This window comes from Lipotes vexillifer, unplaced genomic scaffold, assembly GCF_000442215.2.
Source record: "Lipotes vexillifer unplaced genomic scaffold, Lipotes_vexillifer_v1.1 scaffold640, whole genome shotgun sequence".
In the NCBI taxonomy this organism is placed as follows: Eukaryota; Metazoa; Chordata; class Mammalia; order Artiodactyla; family Lipotidae; genus Lipotes; species Lipotes vexillifer.
The window spans coordinates 124,325-130,630 of NW_006773138.1; the positions used below are offsets into that span (position 1 = coordinate 124,325).

General features: G+C 56.5%; 1 protein-coding gene across 1 annotated transcript in view; it reads right to left on the reverse strand.

Annotated features, from left to right (window-relative positions):
* Window positions 1–6,306, reverse strand: part of PDE2A (phosphodiesterase 2A) — a 110,746-nt gene that overhangs the window by 102,201 nt on the left and 2,239 nt on the right. The window lies entirely within an intron of this gene.

Sequence of the window (6,306 nt, forward strand, 5' to 3'; positions counted from 1 at the left end):
TTCTCCTCCCCTGGAGGGAAAAGACTGAGGCTGTGGGGCGTGAAACAGCCCACTGCTCTCCAGGGGGAAGGCTGGTTATTGGCAGAACACCGGTTTCACGGAGGGTTGGCCCGAAAACTCCTGGGTGACTCCCTCTGGCTGGGCGCCAGGATGTCTACATCTGGGTCTTGGCAGCAAGACCCCAGCAGGGAGGTGGGGGAAGGCATCAGAGGGAACCATCCCACAGTGCTCCTCCTTCCCCTCCTCAGCCAGAAGCTGCCAACTGTGGCTCCAAGGACAATGGCTAGAGGAGCACCATGTCCTTGGCAGAGGCCTGGCATACTTCCCTGTATTTCCACATTAAGCACAGACCCCACCACACCATGGGTGACAAGGCCTTTGCTGAAAGGAACAAAAGGTCACCACTGCCTCCGGAATGGCTTCTTCCACATGTCAGGAAGGTGGCTTTGGGGATGCAGAAACCGAGAGCTGAGGCACTGTGGGCCTACTTCAGATTCCAGGTCGGCCAGAGCTGCCCTATGAGGGAAGGGGTGACCTCAGGTGGGGGCAGTGAGCTCCCCAGTTCCTGCTGGGCAGGAACTGGGGAGCTCACTGCCCCATGGATGGGGTGGGAGTGCTGAACTGGCCCAGGAAGACTGGCAGGCTTAGGGTGGGCACAGATGAGAGGAGAGGGATGTCAGCCTAGGATGGGGCTGGACCAGACACTTGGAAGTGCCTTCTGCCCAAGGTCGAGGTCATCTCCTGGGATACGGATCAGGCAGCATAAGGTGCTGGAGCCAGTAGAGTCCAATCCCTCATTGTACAGATGGGGAAACAGGTGAGAGAGAGCAGAAACACACCCAGGTCGCACAGTGAGTAAAGGGCAGGGCTGGGCCTATGACCAAGGACTGCTGGTCACTGCCCCACTGGAGTAGCTCCTCCTCTTGTAATCTTTCACCTCCCCTCCTCCAGCTGGACAGAGGGCTGGGAGGGAAATCTGCAGATACAGCTTGTAACCCTGGGAAGGGATCCCCAGGAATGTGTAATTTCAGCAGGGGCAGGTCAGAAAAAGGGTGACTCTGTGGCTTCCAACTCTGGGAAAGGTTTTACCCTCCTTGCCACCCTGGCCCAGCTCCCTCACCTCCACCACCCTCCAATCCAGCACACTAGGATCCTCCTTACCAAGAGGCCCCAAGCCACCCACTCAGCCCTAATCTACCTCTTCCCCCTTCACTCCCCGCACCTGAGTGGGGGGGCAGGAGGGGGTGCGACTCAGTGGTATAAAGGCAGCTGCTATATTTGAATGATTACATAAGCCAGCAGGGAAGCAGCTGCAACGTGACTCCATCAAGGTCGGGAGAGAAGTTGCGTCTGGGCCCAGGAGGGAGGATCTCCTCCCTCCACCCTGAGGCTCCAGCCTGGGTTTAGACAGGACTCTGAAAGAACCTGGAGATTGCGAACTAGGTTATGCACTGCCGGACTGCAAGGGAGGTTTTCCCTAGGACTAAACATGCTGTTCCTTCTCCATCACCTTAGAAAAGAAACCTCCTGACTCCTGGAAACCCTAAGGCCAGACCTAGACTTGAGCCCCAGATCTTTCCCCAGGAACTCTCTCCAGAAGGAAAGACAGAACGGAAAACACAGTTCGTCATTGATTTAGAAGAGTGCCTGCTGGGAAGGGAACCAGGCATAAAGCCTTGGCTTGCCCACGCCGGCTGGGGAAGACCTGTGTTCCTGTTCCAGCTCTACCACTTACTAGTCACTTGACACTGGCAAGTCTATGCCTCAGTTTCTTCACAGATAAAATGAGAACAAAAAGTAACTTTTTTATAGGGTTACAAGGATTAAATAAAATGACTCGTGCAAAGCCTTAGCCCAGCAGGTGGTGGGTGCTTCATAAGGGCTTATCAGCATAATCATTTGCATCGTCATTACTGCCAACACTAAGGACTGGCTAGAGACCTCCCAGGTGGCTGAACTGACCTCTTCGCCCCACTGACAGCTGATCTGAGTGGAAGGTGGGAGGCCAGAGGAGAGAACTGAGATCTAAGAGTCAGGAGCTCGGCCAGACGTGCTGTGTGCCCCTGGGCAAACCCCTGCCCTCTCTGGCCCTCAGTCTATAAATGAGCCCTCAGGGTCCCCAGCTCTGGAGTTCATGTTTGCAAAAAAGATTTTACCCCACTGGGATTAGTGACCTGTGGTAGTGGAAGCTGCAGGAGAGCTGGTCAGGATGGGGGTGATCTGGGGGTGGTATGAGCTGGAGGCGGGCACGGCAGCCAGTGCTGGGCACCAGCACAAGGCCCACCTCCTCAGGGCCTCTTGGCAGCTCCTCCTAGGGGGTTCTGGGGGCCCCCGGAGGAGGAAGGCTGTGCCCACCAGGCTTTGTTGCCATGACGCTGGTCTCCATGGTGTTAGGCACACAGCCGTCCCTTCACCCAGGAGGAGGGACTGGAAGTGACAGAAGCTGAGGAGGCTCAGGCCCTGGGCCCCCCTGGCCTGTCCCTCTGCCTCCATCAGTGCCTGTGAGGTCCCCATCCTGTGCCCCTCAGGAGGGAGGAAAGACAGCTTCCACCTCAGAGGGTCAAAAGAGTGACATAGAGAGGACTCAGAGTGACTGCAGCGCAGGTAGAGACATGCAGGAGTGCAGAGGAGTGGCAGAGAGGAGGGAAGGGTAGGGAGAGCTGGGGAGACGCAGAAGGCGGAAGGGCGGGGTGGTGGGGAAGAACACACTGTAGTCACGAAGGGGGAAGGGCCTCCCAAGCTGACAAGTGGTGGGAGGCACCATCCAGCCCATCTCTTTGGTCTGTGTTTTGAGGTGGGTGGTGGTGGGAGGACAGAGTGGAGGAGCGGGAGGGAGGGGGGCAATTTTCCTAGAGAGCTTTGTGTGCAGGGGCGTTCATACACGTGCAGCGTGTGTGTGTGTGTGTGTGTGTGTGTGTGTGTGTGTGTGTGTGTGTGTGTGTGGAAGTTCAGGAGAAAGTGTGCAGGCACCACGTGTGTGCAGGGCATGAGTGTGTGTGTGGCATGTGTGTGCCTGTGCCACTGTGTCTCCAGGGTGATAAATACAGCAGTAGGAGCTGTAACCATGGCAGAGAAAATGCGGAAATTTCCACAGGCTGAAAGTGGCGTGGGAGCGGCGAATACGCTGGGGTTGAACCAGCTTGGTCTGACCAAGGAACCCTTTCCCTGACAGCTCTTCCCTGGGCCAGTCTCTGGCTGGACCCAAGTGGCCAGGGCACACACATGTGCGCACGCGTGTGCGCACACACACACACACACACACACACACATCCTAAGTGCACCCTAAGTTCTTCTGGATGGAAGAACAATCCAGAAGAGCTTCCTGAAGGAGGGGTCATATTGGAAGAGAGGTTGGGAGGTTCGTGCCAGCTATCCTTCTATGTATATGAGAGACAGACAGACATACCCCAGATCAAAGTCTGGGTCACTTAGGTCACAGAGCTGACCAAAGGAAGCTGGCTGGGGAAGACCCCAACACCAGAGGCATGGGGGACAGGCCCTGGAGTGACAGTGGTGCACTAAGCTCCAACCACAACAGGCTGCTCGCTGCAGAGCCACATCACCTTGCCTGTGGCTCATGCCATTCCCTCTCCCAGAAATATCTCCCTCTCAACTCCACCTGCAGAAACACTGCTTGCCCCTCCAGGCTCACCTCCTCTTTGGAGTCTTTCTTGATCAATTCCCCCAACCAGAAGACCTCCTCCTTCCCCCACGCCACTTATTCATCTGCTCTGGCTCATTGTTCAGTGAAGCCCTGAACACACTGTAGGTGTTCAAGAAATGCTTGTTGAATGAAAATATATTGGGCCTGGAAAGGACTCTGGATGCCATGATGCCTCCCCAGACATATTTGGGAAGGGGGTTATCGAGGGACAGTGCTAGGTACTACATGCTTATTAGCTCATTTCATCCTCCCATTAGTGGGTGCTATTAATACCTCCAAAGAACAGAAGAGAAAACTGAGGATCAGAGACCTCAGGAACTCAGCCAAATCTAGTTTGTAGACGGGAGTGTCGGCATCTGCCCCGACAGTTGGCATCCACACCCCTGCTTTTCAAAAACAACCAGTTGTTTGGGGCTTCCCTGGTGGCGCAGTGGTTGAGAATCTGCCTGCTAATGCAGGAGACACGGGTTCGAGCCCTGGTCTGGGAGGATCCCGCATGCCGCGGAGCAACTAGGCCCGTGAGTCACAACTACTGAGCCTGCGCGTCTGGAGCCTGTGCTCCACAACGAGAGAGGCCACGATAGTGAGAGGCCCACGCACCGCGATGAAGAGTGGCCCCCGCTTGCCACAACTAGAGAAAGCCCTCGCACAGAAACGAAGACCCAACACAGCAAAAATAAATAAATAAATTACTAAACTCCTACACCCAACATCTTCTTTAAAAAACAAAACAAAACAAAACAACCAGTTGTGGGCAGGGGGCTTAGGAGCCATGAGAGCATGGGGCCAGGAAAGAAGGTCTCAGCTCCAAGCCCCCCTTCCAATCCCCGGGCTCAGGGGGAGGTGGAGAGGAGGCAGGGCCCATCTTCCCTTCCCCAGCCCCATCGATTTCTTGTGGAGCCCAGGGGTCTCCTGAGGCCCAGCCCTCGAGGGCTGGATGGCTGCTGAATGCTTTGCAGGGTAGGCGGGTTAAACAGGAAGGAGGCAGAAGAGAGACAGACACCCCACACCACCTCCCAGCCCCCACTCCCCGCCTGGCTCAGCCTCCTCTCCATCCACAATGCCTTCACCCCCAAGCTCTGACTTGCCATAGCCTTCTCTCCCAGGCCTCCCCATGCTCCCCTGCCATTAGGCCCTGACTTGGGATGACCCTGGAAGCCCTGTCCTCCTCCCCCAACACTTCGACCCACCCTCACCCCAACTTGCACCCCCTCCTTACCATGTACAGCTGGAAAGGCTTCCAGTCTTCAGGGCCAATTCAGGGGCACCTCCTCCTCCAGGAAGCCTCCTCCCTCTCCAAGAGCTGCTGCCCACACCTCAGCAGGTCTGGCTCCAGGTTCTTTATCCACCCCCCTCAACCCAACCTCAAATAATATGTGAACAAACCACCCAGGGTCCCAAGAGACCCCATATCTACAAATCTTTGTCGCAAAGACCAGCAGAGCCTCCTGCCCTAATCCACCCAACACTGTTGTCTTTACCATAACTCATTACGGTTGAGGCCCCGAAGACTCCCGTTGGGATGTCATCCCTGATCCCCAGGAAAAGCACTTAAAGCATCATTAACTCTTGACAGTTCAGATCCCCTTCCCCAGGGAACAAATGGGGCCACTTATGAGAGGAGACAGCAGAGCTGGAATCAGGAAGGGAGTGGAGGAAGGAGAACCCCCCAAAATGGGGCAGTGGAAATGGATCTCAACCCTGATTCAGAAGAGGTGTGTGACCTTGGGCAAGTCACTTCCCTTCTCTGGCCTTTCTTCATCTGCCAGGAGACAGTACATAGAATACACAGGCACTGACCCACAAAGGCCTTTCCTCCCTCCTTCGGGTTCCAATGGCCTGGGAGTCCAAGGCACTTCTTGTATTGTGCTACCTTCCACAGTATCACCAGCCCTGGGGTCAAAAGCAGGGAGGGCCAGGTCTCACCCCACACTCCAACAGAAGACGTGGGGTCCTCCAGAGCCTGTTCTGGGACCCAGCAATGTTGAGTTGTCCGTGGCTGCCCCCTGGTGGCCCAATTGCGGCCATTGCAGCCTGTCCCTGAGCTGGGGCAAGTGACACTTGGCAGCCTAGCAGGGGAGCGCCTCCAGTCTCACCCACTCTCTCTCTGGGCCTCAGGGTTAGCTGGTCAGTCCAAGGTCAGATCCAGGGAAGAATTCCAGCCCCTGAGCACTTGAAAAAGGGTCTTCTCCTGGCTGCAAGTGGAATGGTCAGCCTGGCCTGGAGCAGCCCACCTAGGGCAAGACAAAAGTGGGAGACTCGGGGAGCGGGGGCGGGGGGGCTTAGTCCCAGCCTGTGAAGCCGGCCAGAGAACCCATTCCAGTCTGGCATCTACCTCCCCTTCCCGAGAGACAGGAACAAGGAACCTGGAGTCCAGGCCACCAAGACCCCCACCTGCATCCAGGCCTCCCCACTGAACTGGATCAGTGAGAAGGCAGGGGACCCACCCCCCACCCACCTTGCCCAGCTCCAGTGGCTAAGGCTGAGGCTGGGAGGTCAGCCTGTCTGCCCGCTGGGCCCCTGGAGAGAGGCTGGTAATGAGGCTCTAGGCAGAGGCGGAATGTGGTATCTGGCACCTTCCCAGGGAGTCCCAAATTCGTCTCTGAACAGCTCGTTATCACCCCCCCCCCCCCCTTCCCGGG